Genomic DNA, 27,680 nt, shown 5'->3' with positions numbered 1-27,680 from the left:
CATTCTTTGCCTAAGATTTAGACTTAAGGCTAAATTATAGTCAATATGCTTCCATTATTCCTAATTCTAATATATATTATTTTATTGTCAATACTTTGCATATCTCTGATAAACCAAAACACAGAACTGAGGTCTAACTACCACATCATGACGTGAGATTTTTGCCTCTAGTAGAAATTATTACAGAAAAAATAGTTTTCCTTTTTCTCTATTGTCTATGATCTTCTTCAGTCCTAAACCAGCATGCCAATGATAAAGCCACCCAACAGTTTGTGCCTGGCTATTTTCTAAAAGGTGAAATATACAATCTTATACAGAGATGTTCTGTTTATTCAAAGTGCTATTTTAAACGTCCTCTAGTTTGAGGTGGCCTTTTCCTCAGGCATCCTACAGAGAAATAAAATAAAATGTAATAATGTCCTTATGGCAGAGGAGAAATTTATTCATTGTTGCTAGAGTTAAAACAGTGATCATAAAATGAAGACTATATGTTGACTGGACATTCCATTGCTCTCTCAGTAAAGGTGTAGAATAACTCTTTTTCGTAGTTACTTGGTTTATTGGCTAGTAACACAGTCATAAAATCCCTTGGCGAGGAACTGATTTTCTTCTTTTAAAATTTAGTCAGGAATCTATGGTTTAAAGGAAAAAAAAAAAAAAAAAAAAAAGGTTACTTCCTGGAGGCCTGCCTGGTTAAACAGGTTAGGCAGTATATTTTTTGCAAGGTTAATCAGAGTGTGAAGATAATGAAGTATCATGGCTCACATGACATGGTAAATAGAGAGAAGCTCTTCTTGCTCACATTTCCCGCCCCCCCCCCCCACTCCAAGCTTTATGCATTATCTGTAGGACACAGGCATCTCAGCTCTACCAGTTCAGATCCCAAGGGTTGGTCAGAGCCATATATGAGGTGAGAAGTTTAAATGAGATTGTCTAAAAAGTCAAATAGATTAAAATTCAACATAGTTTTTGTTTTAAAGACTTTCCCCTTCCTAGAAGCATACCAGCCTCCTAATAATACAATGAAAGGATTACTGTGAGAGACTCGAAGAGATCAGGCCACAAATGGAAAACAATCGAAGACTAGAGTTTCAGTTAGTTACCAACTTTACAGACCAAGTCAGTGGCTTCTGAAGGACAAAAGAGCTAAAATTTAAACTTCCTTTCCATCACTGCGTTCCAGTTTCCCATATACCACCAACATAGACAATCTATGTAAAGGTTCATCTTTCTCATCCTTATGAGTTTTACATCTATAAAAGAGGTGGCCATGCCCCTCCTTCCATGACTCTCTCAAGATACATGATGGTACTCCCTTTATGTCCACAGTTTTTAGGTAAACAAGCACCTTCTGTAGCCTTTTGGGTGTCTACTTGTCACTAAGTGATCTCTCTGGGGTGTTGCTAGAGTTTGTCTTCATGAAGTGACATAATGATTCACAGGAAGCTTCTAGACACAGGTCAGCCAAAGTATCTGCTGTTATGTTGGGGCAAAGAGACCTGCTAGTTGGTCTCCAAGATAGGGTAATAGGATGGCTTTTTAAATCAGATTGCTCTGAGGCATTCTAAGAAGATCCTCAATGCAGCCATCTTCCTGAATCAGTGGCCCTAACACTTATGGAACCACAACCAATTTCAGAATTAACTTAGGGATGGGTCTGAAGTATAAGAATTGTTCCAGTTTCTGAGCTTCGGTCATTTATATTCGTTTCTGTCTCCAGCTCTCCTCAAAACAACAAACAAATAAACGAAAACCACTTTTCATGTCTCCTTATCATCTGGCTCCTTCTTTTTTTTTTCCCCACTCTAATACAAAAGAGCTCCTGCTATTTTTCCCCCAATATTAGAACTTAAAAGTCCTCCAGGATGCACCCAGGCACTAGAAAATCAGACCCATGCATTCCTTAGAAAAGCGAGGAGGCATATGTACCATTCCTTCCTGGCCAGTAATTCCCTTTTCATATGCTTCCAATGCTGCCAGATATTCAGGAAGACTTCTTTATTTATTGCTACATCAATAAAAACAAAACACTAATTATGTTCTCAGCAGTTCATTCTTCAAGTTAAGTCTTTGCTAAGAAGCACATGAGAGGGAATGAGTCCTGCTGCTAAAGAGAATCACAATCCTCTGTTCCTTCAAAGAGGATGGGTGGGAGAACACATAAAGAAGACACAAGAGGAAGACTGGAGCAAGAGGGAAAAAGAAGGCAAAAGAGAGGAGAAGCGAGAGGGGGTAGAAAGTAAGATGGAGGAAAGGAAAAGAGAAGGCAGAGGAAAAGGTGAAATGAGGACTCTCAAGGGAGGGAAGAAAAGAGAAACAAAGTAAGAAAAATAAAATGTTAATCATGTGATAGAATACCTTAAAAGGCAATGCTTCAAGTTTCTAGACATCTTTACAGTGGTGATATGATAGATAGGCCTCGTCATAAAACAGTAAAATAACACCATAAGTTCAAAATAATAAAAGAGGGCCCTTGGTGAAGCATATGACATGCCCCATGCACTATGAGCTGTAAATGGGTGCATTAAACTTGGTGACCCTGCTGATGTAGGACATGATTGCAGACCCAAGACTGTTCTAGTGGTGATGTTTCGTTGAAACCCTGCCAGTTGACTTTTGAACTCAGAGCTTCTCAAACGTAGCTCTTTATTCATTAAACAGTCTGCCCCCTTGCAAGTAGTCTGTATGTACCTGTTACCTTTACTGGGCCTACATGATGTTGCCTCCATCTCTTGGGCTTTGGTAAAGTCTTTGATGACAGCATAGGTTCCTACCAAATAAGAAAGCAAAATGGACTTGTTGACTTTACAATTCGACTAAGGCAGCAAATCAAGATCACTTAATTACAATCTTGCTTATAGGAAATAAAACCATCATTTTTAGAGTGATGATCATAAATCATGATTTTTCTGGTAGGATTAACTAGAGATTCACTAGTTCCTTAATGGGAAATCATTAATGCTCCAAACCGGCAGAAACCTATGTGACTAGCCATTTCAGTTTTCTCAAGACTGAGACATTTCCTGGAATGTGGGAACTTTGGGAGTAAAAGAGGGAAAGTCCTGGGCAAACCAAGAGGAGTGGGTCACCCTTAGACACCTCCCACCACTCATCACCCTCTACCTACCTTCCTCAGACTCAACTTGAAGATTAACTTGGCAATTCTCTAGAATTGAGCTTCTATTTTGTTTTATGTACATCTGTTAATGTAACCTGCCCCCTACTGAGTCCAAGAGCTGAATCTGTGTCTCACTCATTTTTATGTCCCTGAAGCCTGGTACATTGTATGGCACTCAGAAGAGCTTGCTGAACTGAGCCGTCTGAGCAACTGAGTTGATTCTCTGCTGAGTGTCAACTCAATAGAGACTGTTATATCCTCAGGAAAGAATGGTATTTTCTTCATTGTGTATGCACCCCCAGCTACCTACGTGGAACTTAGCTTGAACAGGAATAGAAGTCATTTAAAAGCTTTACCTTCACTGTAAACTATGTGGTTTTCTAAACACACTCACAGCAGCTAAGGGTACAGGTCAAGAGTCAGACTGACCTGAGTTCAAACCCAGGCTCCACAACTTACTAGCTCTGCGACCTTCAGCAAGTCACCTAACTTCTTTATGCATCACTTTCCCACCTATGCCTTTTATAAGTGGGAAGACCAAATAAGACACATGTATGTAGCATACCCAGCTCTTGGCCGTGTGGTAAGAACCTAACATATGGTAGTTCACAGTACTCTATTGGAGTTTTCTTCCTAAGCACCAAGAGAGCAAAGGTGAAAATAATTAGAAAACATTATATATAATAGTATCTCCCAAGTTCTTTTTAAGCCCCAAAACCCTTCCATCATGGATTTTCTATTTTTTTAACACCAAAAGTGCGTCTTTATAATTATGATATTCTGCTGCTGCCTATAATAAGCATAACACTAGAATCTAAGGCAACAATCACCAAAAACTGCACTATGTCCTGGTGGCAGAGTATCTTCATCTCTCCATCTCTGCCTTTTTATTACTTAAACTTCCCATTATGTGAGCCATTTACTCAATTTTCACTGAACTTTTCACAAACCAGAAAGTCACTGGACTTGGACCAACTCCTGTAAAATTTTACTGCTTTCTAGTTATTGCATAATGATTCCTAAGAGTTAACGTTTTACTTTTCTTCTAAAATAAGGGATTTGCTTAAAGGAAGAAATCTCATTATGAGTACTAATGATCCTAAATCCACTGTTTTATTACTCTTCTAAGGACTGATAAATTTATCTGGACAAAGTTTAAAGTCATCAGTAAAGCACAGATTATTGGTATAATATCACTTCTCCTCTTTCTCTTCTTGCTGTCTCTTCTTTCATCTAATTACATATTTAATGTTTATCCTCTTTGGGAAATGTAAATTGGAAAAAATACAGAAATAATACTTTATTTAGGAATAAATGCTTAAAGTACTTTGTAACATTGTTATTTCTTCCAAAATGCTCTGTTCAAATGTGAGTATAAAATGCTGCTTCAATAAGCATTTCTGATGTAATGTTATATACGCTTTCCTTAAAAAGAAAACACATCCTGCAGAAGCATGCACTGAAAATAATAGAGCACATGTAAAATAAACAGTCAGGGGAAAACCATTAAGTACTCAAGTGATATTGAGAATTCTGAGAAGATAGAGGTAGTGGCATAGTTTTTAATCCTCCAAAATTTCCCTTAAAAATATATATACCAATAAAGATATCAAAACGTCTGTAAGAAACTAAGTGACAGGCTATCCCCTGAAAACTAAAATCCAAGCTGAAGAGAACAAAGCATGCTATATATTTGTAGTCATATAATAAAATGAAGGCTGTAAATGAGAAAATATAGTATTGATATATGTAATTGATACATGCTCTAACAATATAGATTAAGTAGTTATCAAAAATGGGAGGAAAATGAGGAGACCATATGAAAAGTAGAATAAGCCTACTGATTATCTTATTAATTGGGAAGAAAAGATATGAATCAAATCAAATGCTGTTGAAAGAGGCAGAACACTAACTCCTATGAATATAATAGTAGGAACTCCATAGACAATCAAGAGGAGGAGAGGAATGTTTTGTTTTGTTTTGTTTTGTTTTGTTTTGTTTTGTTTTCAGCCTTATTGAAGTATAATTGACACATATAACTGTAAGGTTTTTAAAATGGTTTGATATATGTACATTGTGAAAGGATTTCCCTCCTCATCCATTGAGCCAATTAACACATTGATCACCTCACGTATTTTCCTTTTTTAGGAGAGGGGTAGAACATTGAATTTCTTCTTTTAGCAAATTCCAATTATAGAATATAGTGTTAGCAACTATAGTTACCATATTATACTTTGTACATTAGATTCCTAGACTTTATTTAACTTATAAATGAAAGTTTATACACTTTTACCAACCTCTATTCCCCCACACCCTAGCCCTTGGCAACCACTTTTCTACCTCTGTTTCTACAAATTCAACTTTTTTACTTTAACTTTTTTAGATTATACATATAAGTTACATCACGCAGTATTTATATTTTGCTGTATGGTTATTTCATTTAGCATAATGTCCTCCAGGTTTACCCATATTGTCCTAAATGGCAGGATTTACTTCTTAAGACTGAGTAACATTCCATTGTATACACACACAAACACACACACACTAAAGGCTTTAAGAGATAATATATATCACATTTTCTCTATGTACTCTATATCACATTTTCTCTATGTACTCATTAGTCAACAAACATTTGGGTTATTTCCATAAATTAACTGTTGTAAATAATGCTGCAGTAAATATGGGAGTACAGATATCTGAGATAATGATTTCATTTCCTTTGGATATATACCCAAAAGTCAGATTGCTAGGTCATATGGTAGCTACAGTTGTTTAATTTATTTTTTTTTTTTTAATTTTTAGAGAGGGGGGAGAGGGGCCAGGGGTCAGAGGGAGGGATGGGTGGGAGAGAGACAGACAGACAGACAGACAGAGGATCCCAAGCAGGCTCCACGTGCAGTGTGGAGCCCTACATGGGGCCCAATCCCAACAACCCTAGAGTCATGACCCAAGCCAAAATCAAGAGCCAGATGCTCAGCCAATTTAGCCACCCAGGCACCCATATATTTTTAATTTCTTAAGGAACCTGCATATTTTCATCCCCACTAAAAGTGTACAAGGGTTCCTTATTCTCCACATCCTCACCAGCATTTATTATCTTCTATTTAATAATAGCCATCTTAACAGGCATGAGGTAATATCTCACTATGATTTTTATTTGCATAAAAAAGGTGATGTTAAGCACCTTTTCATGTACCTGCTGGGCATGTTTTTTTTGTTTTTTTTTTTTTTTTTTGCTTTTTTTTTTAATGTCTAAGTCTTTTTCTCATTTTTAATTTTTTTATTGTGTTACAAGTTTCTTGTATATTTTGGATATTAGCCCCTTCTTGGAAATGAGGTTTGCAAATAATTTCTCCTATTCCATAGGTTGTTTTCTCATTTTTTAAATTTTCTTTGCTGTACAGATGTGGGGATTTTTTAGTTTGATGTAGTTCTATTTGTTTATTTTTGCATTTATTGCCTTTGCTTTTGGTGTCAAATAAAAAAAAACCATTCCGGGGGCACCTGGGTGGCTCAGTTGGTTGAGCGTCTGACTTCGGCTCAGGTCATGATCTCATAGTTTTTGAGTTCGAGCCCCGCGTCGGGCTCTGTGCTGACAGCTCAGAGCCTGGAGCCTGCTTCGGATTCTGTGTCTCCCTCTCTCTCTGCCCCTTCCCCGTTCATGCTCTGTCTCTCTCTGTCACTTAAAAATGAATAAATGTTAAAAAAAAAATTTTTTTTAAATAATTCCCAAGACCAGCGTCAAGTAGCTTATCTCCTATATTTTCATGTAAGAGTTTTATGGTGTCAGGCCTAAGGTTTAAGTCTTTAATTCATTTTGAGTTGATTTTTGTGTATGATGTTTTATTCTTTTGCATTTGGTTGTTCAGTTTTCCCAATACCATGTATTAAAGAAACTTTCCTTTCCCTGTATTATATTCTTGGGCCCTTTGTCAAAAATTATTTGACCATATATTATGTGTTTATTTCTGTGTTCTCCATTGTGTCCCATTGATTTGTGTGACTGTTTTTATGCCAAACCATACTGTTTTGATTACTACAGCTTTATAATATAGTAATACAGCTTCATAATATACTTTAAAATCAGGTAGTGTGATGCCTCTAGCTTTCTTCTTTTTCAAGATTGCTTTGGCCATTTGGGGTCTTTTGTGGTTCCCTACAAATTTTAGAATTGTTTTTTCTGTTTCTGTGGAAAATGCCATTTGAATTTTTGTTGGTATTGTATTGTATCTGTAGATTGCTTTGGGTAGTGTGTACATTTTAACAACATTAATTCTTTCAATCCATGAACACAGACTCTCTTTCCATTTATTGGCATCTCTCAATTTCTTTCGTCAATCTCTTATAGTTTTCAGTGTACAGATCTATCACCTCCTTGGTTAAATTTATTTATAAGTATCTTATTCTTTTTGATGCTACTGTAAATAGGATTATTTTTTTAATGTCTCTGATATTCACTGTTAGTATATAGAAAGGCAATAAATGTTTTTATGTTGACTTTGGATCCTGCAAGTGTACTGAATTGATTAGTTCTAACAGTTTTTGATGGGGTCTTTGAGGCTTTCTATATATAATATCATGTCATCTGCAATAGAAACAACTTTCTTTCTTCTTTTCTGATTTGGATGCTTTTATTACTTTTTCTTGCCTAATTGATCTGGCAAAGACTTCCAGTATTATGTTGAATAAAAGTGATGAGTGATCATTTTTTTCTTATTCCTGACCTTAGAGGATGATATTAGCTGTGAGTTTGTCATACATGATCTTTATTATGTTGAAGTGCATTCCTTCTATACACAGTTTGATGAGTGTTTTTATCATAAAAGATGTTGAATTTTGTCAAAAAAAAGTTGCGTTTATTGAGATGATTGTATGACTTTTATCCTTCATTTTGTTATTATGGTGTATTATATTTATTGATTTGTGGATGTTGAATCATCCTTGAGTTCCTGGAATCAATCCCACTTAATTGTGGTGGATGATCCTCTTAAAAAACTGTTGAATTTGCTTCCCTAGTATTTTCTTGAGGGTTTTGCATCTATGTTCATCAGAGATGTTACCTATAATTATCTTTTCTTATAGTGTCCTTTTCTGGCTTTGGTATCAGAGTAATGCTAGGATTGTAAAGTGAGTTTGGAAGTATTCCCTTCCTTCTATTTTTTGGAAGAATTTGAAAAAGATTGGAATTAATTCTTCTTTAAATGTTTGGTAGAATTTACCAATAAAGCCATCTGACCCTGGGCTTTTTTGTTGAGAGGTTTTGATTACTGATTCAATCTCCTTACTAGTAATTGGGCTGTTCAGATTTTCTATTTCTTCATGATTCAGTCCTGATAGGTTGTATGTTTCCAGTCACTTACCCATTTTTTCTACGTTGTCCAATTTGTTGGCATATAATTGTTCAGACTAGTATCATATGATCTTGTGTGTTTGTGTGCTATTAGTTGTAATGCATCTTCTTTCATTTATAATTTCTTTTATTTGAGTCTTTTCTCTGTTTTTCTTTGTCAGCCTAGCTAAAGATTTATCTATTTTGTTTATCCTTTCAAAAAACCAGCTCTTAGTTTCATTGATCTTTCCATTGTCTTTTTAGTTTCTACTTCATTTCTTTCCATTCTGATCTTTGTTATTTCTTTCCTTCTATTAACTTTCAGCCTAGTTTGTTCCTCTTTTGAGAGTTCCCTGAGGTGTAAAATTGGGTAATTTATTTGGGATCTTTTTTGTTTCCTAACGTAGGAGGTTAATGGTATAAATTTCCCTCTTAGAACTGCTTTTTCTGTGTCCCATAAGTTTTGGTATGGTGTGCTTTCCTTTTCATTTGTGTCAAGATGCTGTATTTCTCTTTTGATTTCTTCTTTGACCCATTAGTTGTTCAGGAGCACATTGTTTAATTCCCACATATTTGTGAATTGTCCATTTTTCTTTTTGTAATTGATTTCTAGTTTCATGCCAGTGTGGTCACAAAATATGCTTGATATTATTTCAGTTTTCTTAACTTTATTAAGACTTATTTTGTGGTCTTATATATGATCTACAATGGAAAATGTTTCACGAGCACTTGCGAATGTTTATTCTAGTGTGATTGGATAGAATGTTCTGTACGTGTCTGTTAGTTAGGTTCATCTGGTCTAACATGTAGTTTAAGCTCAGTGTTTTTCCATTGTGGTGAGAGTGTGTCTCAGCCTCTCCCACCCATTTCAGTGAGGGTCTATTCTTATTCACCTAATATGTAGTAGTCATTCAGCTAGTTTCTGGATTTCTTTCTGAGGTACATTCAGTGTGTCGATGGAGTAGGGAAACTTAAGAGCTTCTTATATTGCCATCTTGGTTGACTATTGCTATTTTTCTAATTGTTCATATAAAGGCAAGTATTACAATAAAAAGATAAATCATCCTAAATACTAAAAAAATATGCTTAAGAAATAGAGGAAGCAAATAAAATGGTCCATAAGGGAAAGACACATTCTTATGTGAAAAAGGCAAGGTGGGGAAAATTGTGTAGTGTGTGCACCTATTTATTTTAAAAAAAGAGAAGATAAAAGGGGGGGGGAATGTTAATACATACATATTAGCTTATATCAACAAAAACAATAGAAGAATTAAACATAAAATTAAAAATAATTATCTAAATGGTGAAGGTTCAGGAATAGAAACTAAACTTTTTTAAATCCTTTTTTGCTTAGGATATTTGACTTAGAACCATGTGAATAGTTTTTATTAATCACAAAACAATTTTTAAAGCAATATCAAAAATACATAAACAGGGGCGCCTGGGTGGCGCAGTCGGTTAAGCATCCGACTTCAGCCAGGTCACGATCTCGCGGTCCGTGAGTTCGAGCCCCGCGTCGGGCTCTGGGCTGATGGCTCAGAGCCTGGAGCCTGTTTCCGATTCTGTGTCTCCCTCTCTCTCTGCCCCTCCCCTGTTCATGCTCTGTCTCTCTCTGTCCCAAAAATAAATAAACGTTGAAAAAAAAATACATAAACATAAAATAAGTGTAATTCTTTATCCAGTTAATTAGGAAGACCACACAGAGAAGACTGTATTAAGTGACTTTAAAACACAATCGTTTGGCTGGTATCCCTAGTAGAATGTACCTTAGGACAAAAAAAAATTGCAAAACAAAATGTTTACTAGTTTCAGGTGATCATATTATGCTGGTAGTAATAGTATCACTAATCTAAGACTATTAATACTGTGGAATAAAAAAAATGAAAAGATATGTAGCATTTCTAATTCAGTTATTTCCAATGACCTTGAGCACCAGTATTCTCAGCACAGAACAAAGGAAGGGTAGGTATAAGATACAATAAATTAATTTTTTAAATGTTTTTTAATGTTTATTCATTTTTGAGGGACAGAGTGTGAGCAGGGGAGGGGCAGAGAGAGAGGGAGACACAGAATCTGAAGCAGGCTCCAGGCTCTGAGCTGTCAGCACAGAGCCCGACGCGGGGCTTGAACCCATGAACCGTGAGATCATGACCTGAGCCGAAGTTGGGTGCTCAACCGACTGAGCCACCCAGGCACCCCTAGAATAAATTAAATTTTTAAAAAAACAGTGTTCCTAGATTTGAACTGGGAGTATTGGTGTGAACTCATAATGTATTTTGCTTTTTCAAAAATATGTATTTCTTAGAATATATATAATGTGTGTGCGCACACACACACATACATACACACACGTTAGTATTCCCAGATCCAGATTATGGTCTCTAAATACCATTCTCAAAGGACTCAAAGGACTGGGGCAGGAAACAAGTTTCCTTGCTATATACTAAATAACAAGGAAACTGTCACAGACTACAAAGGGTCATATCAGCAGGCCTCAGTAGCCAACATAAAGAGGCCTCTGCTCCTCTTCACACAAAAAAGGGGGGATAATTTGAGCATTAATAATTATACAAATTGCAAGAAAGTTAACAAATATTTTAAATTCATGAGGATTTAATAATTCTATTAAAAATTTTTAATTTCATCACCATTGATAAATAAAGGCAAAAAATCACGCTTTTCCTATGTGAACTGAACTATCAATATGGTAAGTAAAGAAAGTTTTGCTTTATAAAAATGCTTCAGCTAATATGTGAAGAAGAAATCATAAAATTAGACTATCAAAATTTTGCAAATTGTAATGAAATAATGGTTCATTAATTGAGTATAAATGACTCCTGATGTCACAAAAAGAGAGTCAACTAAATATTTTCTGCCTCTTGGGACACCTGGGTGGCTCAGTCAGTTAAGAGTCCAACTTCAGCTCAGGTCATGATCTCACAGTCCATGAGTTCAAGCCCCATGTCTGGCTTTGTGCTGACAGTCTAGAGCCTGGAGTCTGCTTCGGATTCTCCCTCTCACTGTCCCTCCCCCCGCCTCAAAAATAAACATTAAAAAGTTTTTTTAATTAAAAAAAATAAATAAGAACCTAGTACATCTTACTGTCTTGTGATTACTGTTTACCTGTTTGTCATTTACTTCCACAATTCTGAACTCAGTAAGGGCAAGGACCAGGTTTATCTAAGCTACTTTTGTAGGCTCAACAGCTAGCACATAGCAGGGGCTCAATTCATATTTGTCAAATGAATGAGTCAATAAATGAATGAATCAATGAGCAAATATAACTCCATTGATCACGTGGTGCCAAGATATGATATCAAGTCATTCTATCAGAAATAGTTCATACTTTGTGTCATTTAATCCTCACAGAACTCGCGCAATAAAGATATTAGTCCCATTTGATAGATAAGGAAATTGGGGCTCAGAGAGCCTACGGGACTGACTCAAAGCCACATGGGGAGGAAATGGTGATAGGATTAAGAGTCCAATCCAGGCCTGATAGATTCCAGAACTCTTGGGTCTTTCTGACTTCCCAGGCTCCTTCCTGCTTCTGAATGTTACATCATTTCCCAAAGGGAGAAGAAAAAAGAAGCTGGTAGAAAGATCCTCCCTTTACAAATTGGAAAAGGTGACCTCAGAGTCATATACAAGAGCAAGGACACTGCCCCTCTCAAGCACAGCAGCTGACTTTCAGCCATCTCTAGTGTAATATAAGGAAAAAGTTAAAAAATATGCTCACATTCACACACATTGACTTTATATGGCTTTGGGCTGTGTTCTTTATTTTATTTTAAATATATCTTTTTCTCTCTCTTTTTAGTCATATTTCTGAAATAACAGAACGTTGTGTTCTGTATCAAATCTCACAACTGCACATAAAAAAGTGTACCTCAGAGTCTCCTACTTAAAAAGATATGGAAATGCAAGATTCTAGTGAGTCTAAATATTTCTTTATTACATTCTCAGGTTGAAAGAAAGTTTGTTCATCCTTTTATTTTCCTAAGGCTGTTAAACACAGTAACCTTGTCCCTTATTATCTTCATGGCTTTTCTGGAGTTTCAAAATTGTCCATGGAGCCAACCTCAGGATTGCCTGTCCTTCATATGATACATACAGTTAGGTACAGTTCTATTCTTTTCCTGGAGCAGAAAAAGAAACAATAGGTATTTCCCATGCATTTAGCAAAAGAGGACCCTTATTTTCAGGGAGGTAAAGAAAGGGAAAGGAATGATGATGGTCTAGCCCTTTATTAGTGAGGTGCTGCTTTTTTAAAGCCACTTCCTTTTTATACTAATTATTAATGTTTCCCAGATGTTTATGTCTAAGACATATCCTTTGTGATACTGAGTTTATCATACTCATAAACAGGTAAATTGGTTGGTGTCTACATACAAAATAAGCAAACAGGTGCCCTGAACAATGCAAAAATAATCCTCTATTCAAAATTTAAAAATTAGTTAAAAACCAAATACCCTTTTATTCTCAAATACATGGGTTTCATTAAAACTTCAAATTGGAGACTCACAGCTAAAGTCAATGCCATGAAAATCCTATTTTCAATCATGGTAAGGTATATTTTCAAAGGATTTCTTTTAGAATCAGGTGGATGTTTGTTCCTGATTGAGTCATGAGGAAATGATTTCTGTACATAACAAACTATTCCTTTTCTTCATTTCTTAATGAGTCAAAGAGCCTCATAATGTTAGCAATCAAATACCTTTTTAAGATCTGTTTTAAAGCAATTGGACAGTTAAATGGCCAGACATAAGTACTAATATGTTACCAAAAATGTCCGTTTTATCTTCTCTTCAACAGATTATCGTCACCATCTGACAGTTATCATTTACCAATTATTAAACTTGTACAGTTATCAAAGGACCTGTTGGTGTTTGTATGCTCTATCATTGTTCCTCTTTCTTTTGTAACCCTCTTTAAAATGTTACCCCACCATCAAGCATTTTATCAGAAAATAAGAAAATCACTCCTCCACACAATGTAAATTATTTTTAATACAGAAAAAAGTGAATGATCGTTATTTGTTCTGTCAGCCTCTTTTTACTAAAACTGCATTTTGTCTCTGTTTTGCATAGTACTTGGCCAGGCACACAGGGGAGTTGAAAGGATAGTAGTTGATGATAATTATGATGCATCCTGTGCTTGTTCACAAGGGACATTTGCTAAAGATTAAAAATAAATTCACAACTAATTGACTACCAGCCATAAGCTATACTGCTGGGATACCAAACCACCAACTGGAAAGAAAATGGCTGAGCAGATCTTGGCAAGGATGAATCCAAAGATCAAAAATGACTTCCTTGCTTGCCTAAAACATAGCTAATCAAATGAATGGCAACTTCAGTATTTCTGTGATTCTCCAAAGGGCCCACCTCAGGATATGAATGTTTAGTTGCAAGTGTTGAAGCTCATTCCCCAAAGTTGTCCTTTGAAGCCATCGATGAAAAAATATTTATTTAACACTAAGTATGTGATTTGTGTTTGTGGGCTCTGGGAGGCAACCATAAATAAGATGCCTATAATTCTTTCCTTTGTGATGTTTAACCTAGCAAGGAAGGATATAGTAAGAGACTTTAAGTAGTGCTACAGAAAGATGAGGAAGAGAGTAATAATGTATTCCAGTGTCAGAGACACCTCAGTTCCTTATTTTCTATTTGTTATACCTACCTCAAATTGAAGGCAGTATTCTTTATTCTTCTATACCTTACGCATGAGAGATGATCCAGGAAACCTTAGAGATTGTCTTTCCCAAGGAAACATGATTCACAATGGTATAAGAACAAGCAACTTTACTAACAAATCATGTGGACGAGCAAGAGAAGCACTGAGAAGTTAAGATTGGTTTTTTTGAAGGCTTAATTCTACCTTAGGAGCTAACGCTGTCAGAACAACCCTACAGCTTAGATTTTTCTCTCTCCTCTACTTCATCCATATTTTGTTTTTTCTGGACATTCTCTTATCTTTCCTTTGACCTATTGTCTGCCATCTTGCCCCCTCTTTCACAAAGCCTGAGATCATAGATTATGGTTATGTGATAGGAGCTGTTGATATTCACCAACATCTAATTCTCCTCTATTTTTTGTTAGATATTTCCCTGCCCCCTTGAAGTTAGGTGTGGCCACATGACAGTGCTGGACAAAGGAATGTGAATTACCCTCTGGATCCAGTGTTTCATGGCTTATGCTTGACTCCCCAGCTCTTTCTCATCTCCTGCTGTGGTATACTCTGCAGCTTAGTGATTAGATGGCAGTGTCATTAGATAGTAGATTCTCCTTCAGCTTTAGTCCCTATGTGACGATAATAGACAAAGCTCTTCCTGACATCATGAGTGGAAAATAACCTGAAATTTTGAGGTTGTTACCAAATATAACTTGGACTATTCTGACATATATAGATAAAGGAGGAAAGAGACTAACTAGCACATACAGTAATAGGGTATTGGCAACAGAATGCATTTATTTAACAAGTATTTATTGAGTTGCTACTACGTAAGTACAAGGATCTAAGCTGGGAATATAGAGCAAAGGCAATAAAGTCACTGCCCTCAAAATGCTTGTTGTCAAATGAAAAACAACAACAACAACCTGACAAATATACAAACGATTATGATATAAGTTGACTGGAAAACCTTTTTTTTGTTTTCTAATTAGCCAAATACACTAAGGAAAAGTTTGGAGGAATTTTTGCCTAAAGGGTATGCAACTGAAAGTTTGGAGCTCAGTCCTGTCATGTTTATGTAAGTCATTACTATTATTATTATTACTATTATTATCATCATCAACCTACTTATTATTAAAGAATACGTGTGACTTTAGGTATCTTTAAAATAGAGGAAGGATATTATTCCTCCCTTTTAGACTACTGAAAGTGATTAATACCCAAATGTAGAGAATATCTATGTACTTCAAGTTTTTAAGGCAAGAAGAACATCCCAGGCAGAGTGTTTAGTGGAAAGGCCTCTAGCTGTGATGTTAGTAGCTGTGTACAATTGAGCCACGTCCCTGAACCTTGATGTTTTCATGTTAGTCATTCCACAGGTGTCCAGTGAGCATTCATTGTGCACCAGGTACCATGCTACACTCTAGGGATAGGCCAGTGACCAGGCATGGTCTTCCCACTCTACAAGCCAGCAGAGAGCGTGAACTTTAAGTATTATCATTAATCGCCTAATTGTGAATGTATTAAGAGCTATAAAGGGGATTTTATTGGACCACGTGGTTGAGGGACCTAAGTGGGAAGAGAGTCATCAGGGATAGCTGATGATTAAACTGAGTTTGGAAGAAGATGTAAAACCAGCATCACAATATTTACCTTGAAGGTAGCTGTAAGGATTTAAAAAATAAATGTAAAATTCCTGGAAAAAACTGGTTCTTAATAGATGCTAGTCCTTGAACAGTGTTTAAAAACTGGCGCATACATGATCAAAAGCAAAGTGCTTAAAGGGGAAAAAAAGGATGCAGCATTTAACCACATATTAATATATAATTTACTACTCTCATTGTCACTATCAATATTAAAACATTGCACTGAGCCATTTCATAATTGTATTTTTATGTTTCCCCTGACATCTCTCAATTCAACCACTGGGGAAGCCCCTGTCTTCCTGTCTGCCTTGTTTTGGTTTTGTTTCATGTACCTTTCCTGGCAACAGGGTCCATTTAGTTGACTGGTTACCATAGAAGCCTGCTTGCTCTGAAGGGTGGTAAGTGTTCTAGGGAAATCAGCAAACTACAGGAAAGGAAAGACTGAAAAACTCTTGCCCAGATTATGAGTCAACAGGTAAATTTGATTCATTTTATTCCACATTACTTCTAGGTGGGGCCTAATCTGGGGTGCAAATAGCAGGTTAAAGTTTTTATTGCTTCAAAATAGGTGTTCTATCAAACCATTTTATCTCTATTTGCATGGCTGTAAACAGTTTAAATAAGTAAGTCTCTTGATTTCACCACCTTATTTTATTTTATGAATAACTTTCTTTTATTGCTTCATAAAAAAACTTCACAAAATTTTTAACTTAGTTCCCATTGCATGGGGAGTGAAGGGGTATTATAAAAGTGTGTTTCATGGTGATAATTATAAATGACATATAGAACAAGACTAAAAACCTAGACTTGCTTGATAGTGGGCATACAGAAGGAGAAAGATAGTGAACATCTGTATCCATGAGACTTTCAAGTTGAGTCTATAGGAAGAAAAAAGGTATTAATAAATACACAATTGAGGACTGAACTTAAACCAATATGGATTTCAATTGAACAAACTGTTTCATTCATTTATAGAGAGTGGAGACTAACATATACTTTGTTAAGCATATGTTATTTCCCAGTGACCTCTGAAATAATATTATTCTTATTTCCATTTTTTTGAATGAGGAAATTAAAGTTAAGTTCAAAGAGAAAGACAGAGATACTCTTATACAAGGACCCTACATCCCCTAGGAACAAAAACACAGTAACACTAATTTCATCATTTCAGTTGAGTATATGAAGCAAATTAAAATTTAGATAGTACCTAGCATTTAGAAAAAGTGTGACTTTTTTTTTTTTAATTTTTTTTTTCAACGTTTATTTATTTTTGGGACAGAGAGAGACAGAGCATGAACGGTGGAGGGGCAGAGAGAGAGGGAGACACAGAATCGGAAACAGGCTCCAGGCTCTGAGCCATCAGCCCAGAGCCTGACGTGGGGCTCGAACTCCCGGACCGGGAGATCGTGACCTGGCTGAAGTCGGATGCTTAACCGACTGCGCCACCCAGGCGCCCCAAAAAGTGTGACTTTTAAAAACACAAAGACAATGACAACGGTGCCATCCACTGTGCCATAAAAGCAGAGTGACACAGAGACAAGAGCATGGAAAACAGGGGCTTTTGCTCTGTTGTTTGTTGAAAAGGAAGCACTATAGCATTGGCAAAAACAGCCCTGCACTTGCATTCGATGGAAAGAAATCAGAAAGTCCTCTGGAACAGGCTTGAGCTTTGTGGAAAATCATGTCCTGGTGCAAAAGTAATAGCTGTTATAGATAAATAACCATTTATAGCTCTTTACCTTGGTTAAACTGTTATCTTCCAGTCTGTAAAAGATAATTTGGGTTTTTTGCAGAGCTTTTTAAAGAAAACACTCTGCCTCTTATGAAATCCATCTCCCCAAGCTTTGCTCAAGAGTTTGAAGGCATTCTATGAATATCTTGGAAATCACATCTCTGAAAAGCAGACTGTTAGTCCTGAGTAACATCTCCCTCCATTGAATTATACTTTCCTTGCCTAAATAGCAGGTGGGGCTCAAAAGCAGGAGGATGTCCCTACAGAGAATTTAAGGGCTTTTCATCCCTGAAATTTCAGATATGCTTTAGAAAACAGAAGTTCAGCATCCAGATCAATTTAACATCTAACGGGAAAAGTGCAGAACCACTGGAACAAAACATTAGATTACAAACTTTCCACATGGTGAAATGGCCTCAAGACAGGTGAGTTGGAAACCACATGTTAAAACCCTTCCCTGAGATTCCTAAAATGAAAGTTTACTCTATTACTATTTTATCTTTAAGAGAAGAATTTTAAAAGTTTGCCAACTCTTGGGCTTTGCTAATGGAAAGTTTAAACAAAAACATTAACGTTAAATATAGGAAAACTGTGGGATGACATTTCTTCATTGTGTTAAAATACACATCACATAACACTTTCTGTCTTAATCATTTTAAGCGTGCAGTCAGCAGCGTTATGTACATCCATATCGTTGTGCGACCATCTCCACCCTCCATCTCCAGAACTCTTTTCACCTTGCAAAACTGAAACTCAGTACCCACTAAATAATAACTCGCCATAACACCCCCCCCCCCCCAGCCTCTGGAAACCACCATTCTACTTTCTGTCTTTTTTCTTTTTTTTCTTTTTTTCCTTTTTCCTCATGCCCCACCCCTTGGTAACCACCATTCTATTTGCTGTCACTGTAAGTTCAGTTTCAATTTGGGGTGTGTGTGTGTGTGTGTGTGTATTTTCATACGCCACCTACAAATGTGTAGAGAGCAAGAGGGAGTCACTCACATCAAGCAGCGACACAAGGCCACTGCAGCTAAGACCAGATATTTCCCAAACCTGCACGGGTTGACAACACCCAGAACTGAGAAGCAACAGAAGCAGAGGAGGTCTGCAATGGCGCAAGACTGACTAAATTCCTTTAAAGGGGAGGATTCTGCAGCACACCGTCAGTGTCTAGACACTAATCATTTCACTTCTGACCACATCAAAAAGACAACTGCTATTGCCACTGAAGACTCTGCCCCTTGATTTCTGAACAAAACAAATCCTCCATTGCTTGAACATAATAAGCAGTGCATACCGAGAGCTGCCCTGGGACTAGACCAAGGCCTTGTGTCAACTCACAGACTGACTCTGAGTTTGCTTTGCTAACTTCCTACCCCTTGTTATATCATATTTGTTGTATGATTTTTTTATTGTGCTTTGCCTTGTGTGACACGTAAGAAGCCAAATTAAATGGGTAGTGAGAGGTCATTGAGTTTGAAATCCTGAACCTGCTTAATAATTATGTTAACCTTGCTTTATGATTGAGTAAAGCTGTATGAAAAGACACAACTCATGTGTGCACCTTCATAACGTACTCACGACAAAATGGAATCACAGCATATTTGTCTTTCAGTGTCTGACTTATTTCACTTAATGTAATGCTCTAGATTCAGTCATGTTATTGCAAATGGAAGATGCCCTTCTTTTTTATGGCTGAATAATATTCCGATATATAAATGTATACATAAATATTTATGTATATTTCCAATATTTATATACACCATGTGTTCATTATCCATTTCTTTATTCATTCATCTGTCAAGAATATTTCATACTACAAAATGCTTTTCATCTGTAGAATGGCATTGTAATATCAGCTATCACTATTCTTATTGGCAATGAGTAAATGACTGAAGCATATCCACCACGGAGATACCCCTAGCAAAATGTTTTGCAAGAGAATTCTACCCACGGTAATAAATAGAGGCTTCACAAACCATACGGTGTACAACCCAGCAGTAAATGGTTGTGGACATCCTAAGATCAAGCATAATTATTAAACAGGCAAAACCTCCAGTCTCCATGCCTTTATGCACTTGGTAAACAGCTAGGATATAAATGGTCAACCCCAAAATTCTATTGTTTCCCTGTATCTTGCATACTCTGTGCAGTTTGCTCTGAATCACTGTTCAAAAAAAAAAAAAAAAAAAAAAATCCCAATGATTCATCCTCCTCTAATCTTAGTAGAAAATCATTTCTATACCAAAGTGGACTTTATTTTCCCTTCTACTTTCAGTCAGCATGGAGTCAGAGAAGAAGCCGGGGCCGCTTGCTAAGCCCTTCTCTACCACAAATCACCTCTAAGACCTTGAGTAAGTCATTTCTCATCTGGACCTTCCTTCCTTCATCTGTAGAGTGTGGGGGCTGAGCTGGAAGGTTTCTAAAGTCCCTTCCAATTTGAAGATTCTGTGATAATACAGAGCTGTTCCCAGGTGCCTGGCAAAACTCCTAGTTTCTGTCTTTGTTGTTTCCCATGTACATTTAAATTATGGGTCCCTCAAGTAAATTTCAATAAAAAGGCTCCTTACCCAGGGTTAATTGCAAGTTTTAAAAGGGGGAAGGGGAGAACCCACACAAAGAGTTGTTGAAAGCTCAGAGATTGCTACCAGGATTAGAATCAGCACTTTTGTCTTGCCAAAATTCCTCTCTGAAGTCACACAGGACAATCCTCTTAATAAAAGAGGCAGGTTTAGCTGGACGGGTCACACCCAGCCTAACAATGGTGGGAATTTCAAGACACTGTTAAGCTGCAGTCACATGAAATTGAACTTTTGTATCCTATCGGATAGTACTAGCATCGCTTGCTAGGGGGCAAAACCAGAAATAATAAACTTTTAACCAGAAAAAAATACAAGTGCTTATTGAAATCCAAGAACATCACAATGCTTGCCCTTGATATTCCCTGGGCTCAGGACCATATTAAATGCTTCATAGGCCACAGGCCCTCTTATTCTGGACACCGGGTCCCACATTCTTTCAAACATTAATTCAAGTCCACATCTCATCCTAAATACATTTTTTCTTTAAACTGCAAAAGGATTTTTCTTTTTCTTTTTGAAATTGTTTCATTTTGAGGTTTCTCTCTCTTATTTTCTAGTCTATAATTTCTTTTTTTCAGATCTTGGGTATTTTCATTGGCTCTAAAACGTTTTATTGCCTCTGGTACCCAATGAATGAAAATCTCCATGATTAACCCAAGTTCAAAATTCTTTTGAAAATGAACCAAATCATCAGAAGTGGGTCACAGAGTAAAGGCAAAATCTGTGACACCTCCTCCCGATACTCTACAGGCCAGCTACATCCCCTGAACCCAGACTGTACTCTGGAGTCTCCAAAGCCAATTCAGGCTGGGTTCATATTTGAGACCAGAACCCCTAACTTCCTGGTTAACCAAATTCAGGAAAAGAAATAGAAGTAAATGAAAGTTTCCTTTCAGAATATGGCCCTAAGAGGACTTTATACCCTCCTAGAAGTTGGTTCTTCTGCCTCATTATAAACTGACCTTTGAAATGGAACTTTGCCTACATGTCATGATAGCATTGAAATGGTGCTCAGGTTCCAAGGATGGGAGTTTTCAAGGATAGCAGTTTGACACCTGGGAAGGCAGGGCTTATAAATCAGAAACTTTGTACTGTACTTAGTATTGGAAAAATAGTCTGCCAGAACAGACATCGTCTGTATTCCAATACCTGGTATCTAATCTAGAAAACATTCTAATTGTTCTCAGTTTTTTCGTGACAAAATACAAGCTATTGCCTCAAGAGGGAAGAAAAAAAAACAGATAATCTTGATTACAGGGTCAAGGATCTATTTAGGACAGCAGCTCTCGTTCAGCATTGTTTTGGACATCAAAAATGCATTTCGCTAAAGCTCTCTCTCCTTGAGGGTTTGCAAATAACATCATCTTGAACGTTCATGAAATGGAAACTGTCAGTCAATCCATTGATAACTGAAACAATAAACCGATTCAAGAATACACAGTTTAGAATCATATATATGAAAAATGTCCTCTTCAAATGTCTTAGACCTCTGGAAAACACTGCTCCCTTTCGGAATCTTCCATGCCCAAGGCTTGTTAGCATCCACAGATGCCTTGTGTACTTAGAAACTTTCCAAGGTAATTGGATCTTCTTTCCCTAAACCAGAACTAGAACACATTCCTGACAGTGGAACAGAATACGTAAACTCCATACTTTCCTGGAACATCGAAAACATATGATCTCCATCCTAAAGAGGATCCTCCTATGAAATGACATTGAGTGATAGTCATATTCAATTCCTAATAATAAATCTACCTTCTTTCTTCATCCAGGATGAATGGAAAATGGCAAAGAGGGGATGAGGATATTGGGAAAGGACTTTGCCAGCCCACACCCCTCTTCTCTTCTAAGAAGAGCATTCACTGAATGTGTAAAAGAAACTAAACAAATTTCTTTCATTTGAACCTTTCCTACCTACTGTTGAGGTGAAAGTCATTGCACATATATCCATTTATATATTTCAGAGGTGTGCTGCCTGGCCTTTGTCTAAGTTATGTATTAGTCCATAGGAGAAAATGATAAAAAATTTCTTCTTCTTTTTTTTCTTTTACCATCATACTGTCATATGGTCCTGCTGACCTTATTGGACTTGGACCTGTAGGGCAAGCATGATTCCCAGGTGTCTGCCATCTCTTCTAGCCCTGCTCAGGCCCAGAATGGCCTGAGAGGGTGTGAGATTTGGCTTCAAAGGAATTAGTAACTCCATTCCAGAGCAAGATGGAATCCTGGCAGCCCAGGGTGTCCCCAAAAGTTCCAGCCTGTGGCCCAGCATATTCCTACATGGCTCAGACCTGCAGACCAATTCCAGGGAGCCTGGATGGCAAATCAGCACCAGGTGCACATGCAGTTCACACCCCTCCCTCCTGCACCTGCACTGAGGTATCCAGGAACACTGGGCTGGTGTGAACAGGGGTCTCTGACCCAATGCAGCAGACCATGTTCCTGGGGCCAGGGGTTTCCCTACTGCACTCCTGTTGCAGAGTCAGGAGGGTCCTTTGAGCCAGATTTCTTATGGCCCTATGCTCGGAAAATACACAGCGACTCGGTGGGAGTTGGGTCTCCAGGTGCCTCTCATCAGCAGCCTTCTGGCACTGTTAAGAAATTTCTATAATTTCGAGGTGACTGACCCAACTTCTCTTCTTCCTGGGATGGGTTGTTTTTGTTTTTGTTTTCAATTGGTAGCAAGCACCAGATAAAATAGTACCACTCATCCCTGGTTTAATAGGAAAGAGATAGCAGTCTGCATATCTAGTAAGTTATTTTTTAAATCTTTCTATGCATACAGTCTATCTATGTAGGTGTTGCTAACTGTGTGATATATTAGCTGCATCACCTCTTTTCTACTAATTGTACATTGGATTAGAAAAAATTTCTGGTAACAGTAAAACATTGTGGTCAGGGTATTATAGTTTTCAAGTAGAATATGACAAAAAAACAGGTAGGAATATTCTCCAAGGAGAAGCCTATGTTGGAACATAATCTAGTCAGGTGGCTTATTAGGATTTTTATTGAATTTTAAGAACTTGCTGATTTGTTTTACTCTTAGAAAGGGTGCATCCACTGTCCTTTGAAAGTATATTATGTACTCTGCCACCATATCTTCTGTGGTTAACATTTTTGAGAGAGTTTAATTTTTAAATGGACTGGGGAGCTTACCCCTGGGACCTAACTATTAAGAAAATTTTAGCTGTTTGCTCTGGCTTTTGATTAGAACTATGGATAAAACCCCTCATTTAATAAATAGTTTTTCTCACTAATTAAGAAATTGAGGGTCCACGTTATGCAATGGCTAGCTACACTGCTAATTTAGTGGCAAGAGACTCAACTTCAAGAGTTCATCACATGGTGATACTTGGTTTAGTAATTTGTATTAATTTGGTTAGATCCTTGGAGAAATCCTAAATTCTTTTAGTGAAGCTATTCTTTTTAATCCCTTAAGAGAGTATTTGACAACCCTGAAATCAATCGTCATACATGCATTCAACAGATATTGCTGAACAAATGCTACTTATAAGAGATTCTAAGTGGCTAAGGCAGAGGGAATACAAAGTACGTAAGATATGCTCTCACCCTCAAGAAAGTTATGGTCTGACAGGGATCTTTGCAATTCTCAGAGCTGGTGTGCCCCAGTTACCACCTCAGAGGCTTTCTATATCTTCCTCTTACTTCCACCTCTATATAGCACTCTTGGGAATTTTGCTTCAGCCCCAAAGATAACTCAAGTGACTGACCAGTAGAGGGTGGTTTTCTTACTTTTGGAACCAAGTAGACTTTCTGTACAGACATTTTAGAATTAAACCCAGTGACCTCAAATTTATGCCATTTTATGATCTTGGCAAAGTCTCCTAAGCAGACAAACTGAAGATTTTACAAACCATATGATGTTTCTAGGAAAAAAAAAAAAAAAAAAAAAAAGGTTCTATGACCAAATAATTTTGGGGAGTGCTATATATAGTATATTCTGCTCTTGTTGATTATGAGTGTGCATGTTAAATGTTATCAGATACCCAACTGTAAAGAAATTTGGTTAACTTTGTTTAATCCAGCATTTTCCAAGCTTGTTTGAATACAGAGCCCTTTTTCAATAATGATTATTAACATTTCATGGGAAACTAATGTGCTTTGGAACATAATTTGGGAAATACTATTCTATTCCAGGCATTGGCAAACCTTTATGTAAAAGGCCACATCATGAATATTTTAGGCTTTATGGCCCAGATAGCCTCTGTCACAAATACTCAACTCTGCAGTTGTGGCAGGAAAGCAGCCATAGGCATTACATAAACAAATGGGCGTGGCTACATAGTCCGATATAATTTTACTTACAAAATAAGCAGTGGGCTGGATTTAGCCCAGAGGCCCTAGTTTGCTAACCCGTGGTCTATAGTTTCCACTAAAACTTTTCAGAAGAGCTAAAGCTCCACCCAGAAAGGTTCCAAACTCCTCTCGCTGTATGTAACATTCAAAAACAATCCATCCATTCTAAAATTTTATTTTTAAGGTATCTTTTTAGTCTGAAACTATTATCAACCTAAATAAATAGCTATTCTTTCCATCAGAGGTTTGAAGTGCTTGCCAAGAGGTAGTTCTTTAGCCACTGACTAAAGAACAGTGGTTATCATGGATTGTGGGACAGCAACAGGTTTTTGTTTTCTTTGTTGTACTTTTCTGTAATATTTTTGTGGTCAGAAACAAAAACAACAGAAGATGTTTTTTAAATAATCCTCCTGGAGTTCAACAGTTTTTGCAGTCCTTCTCTTGTCTTGATAGTAATGTCACCTCATATTGGCATGGCACTTGGTAATTCCCAATGCCTTCTATGGCTTTTATTTCATACCCACTTCCCATTTCTTTTCAGTAAAACAGGACAAATACAGGTTCTGCTCTCAGCTCTCTTCAGTCTCTTGTCTGTGTTTTCCACTCTCTCTCATAATTTAAATTTTCACCTCTTTATGGCTGTTTCCTAAGTGTATATTCCTAGATCTAATTCATCTCCTCTTATCAGAATCACCTTGGAATTTATTAAATGTGCCAATCTCTGAATCCCCCTCAAGGATTAATCAAAATACTCAAGGATGGAGACTGAGTGTGTTTTTTGAATACCACATAAATCTAGATTTATCTTGCTGGTTTAAAAGGAAAAAACAGCAAACAAAATCCTCCTTTTGAGAGATTTAATTGTATAGTATATTATTTTTTCTTGGTTTGTCTTCTGTAGCAGACTTCTAAAGCAAGGTATATGGCTTATTTATCTTTTTATACTTTATATACCTAGTTACCAACTCTAATGCCCATTGACATAAAAGATGGATCCCATTTTAGCCATCAAGACAAATGAATATGCATTAAACATAAAGATGGTTATGCATTTGCTCATTCTATTTTCCTACTTTCCTCATACTTCCCAATCCACTACATTTGGGTTCATTTCTTCTGCCACACCACTGACATTGTTCTTTCACAGATCACAAACAGCCCTTTAGTTACTAAACCCAAGAGCCACATAAGTACTCATCTTTTGTGCTCTCTTTGTAGCTTTTGACACTGATGACCATCCCCTTCTTGAAAGGCTGTCTACTTAAATGTCCCATATATACACTAATTCATACTCAAAACTGAACCCATCCTGTGGTCACAAATGGGCACTTCCTGCTTTGTCTCCTCTCTATCCAAATGATACCACTATCCACCTCATTCCCCAAACAGACACCTGAATATCAATCTTAACTCACTCCTTTGCTTATTCTATCAACTTTATATAATTAACTTCCAACTATTTACCCACAATTCCAAAGCAAAAGACTCCAAAAACGCAACTACTTTCCACAACTCACTTGGCAACAAAATCTGCCCTGAAATGATTGAAGGTTATTAATAGTTTTAATGTACCTCATTTATGGTGAATATTTGTATGTTTTACTGTGGAAATAGAAATGTCTTGATTACTGCCCAGACCTTCCAGAGAGTAGTATGTAACATATTTTATGTGCATCATATTACCTTTCTGGAAGTATCCAAAAAATTCTTAAATCCAAAAAAGTTTGGTCTTGGCAGATCCTGGGGATTGTGAGCTCATACCTCCTAAATAGCTCCAGAGCTCTTCCGGTTCTCTCCATCTCCCTTAAGTAAGGGGACTGCCATCAATGCTGGATTGCTTCTCAACTGCTGCTGTGTCCTCACTCTTGCTTCTTCCAATCCATCCTAAAAAGAAAAAAAAAAAAAAGGGAAAGAGAGAGAGAGAGAGCGAGAAAAAAAAAAAAAAAAAAGATACATCTCTCATATGCTTCTAGCATAAAGTCCAAAGTTTGAACATGGCCAAAAATTCCCCAGATGATCCGGCCGCTGCCTATGTCTCTAGCCATATTTCCATCACTTTCTACCCCCAACTCATACCAAACACCTAGTTCCTCCATGCCCCTACTGTCCTTCACATTCAGTCTTGGGATGGACTCCATAATTGTTTTGTTGAATGATTAAACAAAATATAATTCACTTTTTTCCTAGGCTGCTAAGAGAGAACCAATAGTTATTTTCTCTGAGCAGATTACTGTTATTTCTTAATTCCTCTCCTTTTCGTATGAGGAATGGAGGTGGAGGCCGCAATAACTATACATAAGAGTATTAGTTAATAAAAATAATGTATGGACAAGAGCAACCTAAATTTATGTCCAACCACAAATGCCCTGTTGCCCTAATGACATTTCAAACGTATTTCCTGGTATTTGAACCATTTTATATTAGTTGCTTCTCTACCTAACACTTAACATTTGCAGTAATTGTACCTCTGGCAACATTTATTATTAAACATCTACCATGCACAGAACAATTTATATACATTGTATAAATTATTTCTAATCCTTGTATTAAACATGTAAGGTGGGTATTATTATCTCAGTCTTAAGGATGAGGAAACTGAGGCTTAACCTAGTTTCCCCAAGGCCACAGATTCAAGTGTCAGAAATGGGATTTCAAGCTAGTCCTCTTCATCTACAAAGCCTTCTCTACTCCTGCACAGTCTTGCAGCTCAGTAAAAACCCGTCATAGTATTAGGCAAGGCTGAAGTGATGAATCATGGGTGACAGGGAAGGGAAACTAGTGAGAGGCACCCAGGGGAGTGACAAAGTAAACAGGAAGGCAGGAAGAAAAAGCATAGAACTTATAAACTCCTTAGTTATAAAGATATCTGGCTAGACTGTAAATCCTATCAAGGAAGGGTCTAATCCTTTTACTTCTTTATCTTTTGCCCTGCCTAGGACAGGGCTGGGAAAAGAATGGACACTTAATGAGGTCTTGTGAACTGACCATTTGTTAATAAGTAGTTGACTAAGTATCACCATTAATCACTTCCTACAATTCCCCCACCCTTAAGATAGTGTGTAGCAGAGATCAGGGCAAGGTGTGGTAGGTTCAGGGAGGCTTATCAATAGAAGGCATTTTAATACCTATAATGATCTCCTCATTAAACTCTCTGACCTAAGATAATATTTGAAAAAGCTCTGATTGCCAATAAGCCAAAGTCCTGTGTTTGACTGTCAGTGAAATGAGCTGATGAGAGAGAAGTTGGATTTCTATCAATGAACTGGATAGGTACTGGTTTCTA

At 37.0% G+C, this 27,680-nt stretch overlaps 1 long non-coding RNA gene across 1 annotated transcript; it reads right to left on the bottom strand.

Moving 5' to 3' along the window:
- Nucleotides 1-2,608: 2,608 nt before the first annotated feature.
- Nucleotides 2,609-27,119, bottom strand: LOC123591230. The gene is made up of 3 exons (XR_006709175.1): nt 27,005-27,119; nt 26,159-26,281; nt 2,609-2,770 (listed from the first exon to the last, which is right to left on the bottom strand). It is a non-coding gene; the product is annotated as an uncharacterized LOC123591230 (long non-coding RNA).
- Nucleotides 27,120-27,680: the final 561 nt, after the last annotated feature.

This window comes from Leopardus geoffroyi, chromosome B4 (genome assembly GCF_018350155.1).
Source record: "Leopardus geoffroyi isolate Oge1 chromosome B4, O.geoffroyi_Oge1_pat1.0, whole genome shotgun sequence".
NCBI lineage: Eukaryota > Metazoa > Chordata > Mammalia > Carnivora > Felidae > Leopardus > Leopardus geoffroyi.
The sequence above is the reverse complement of the archived record's forward strand: the minus strand, read 5'-3'. Positions and strand labels throughout refer to the sequence as shown.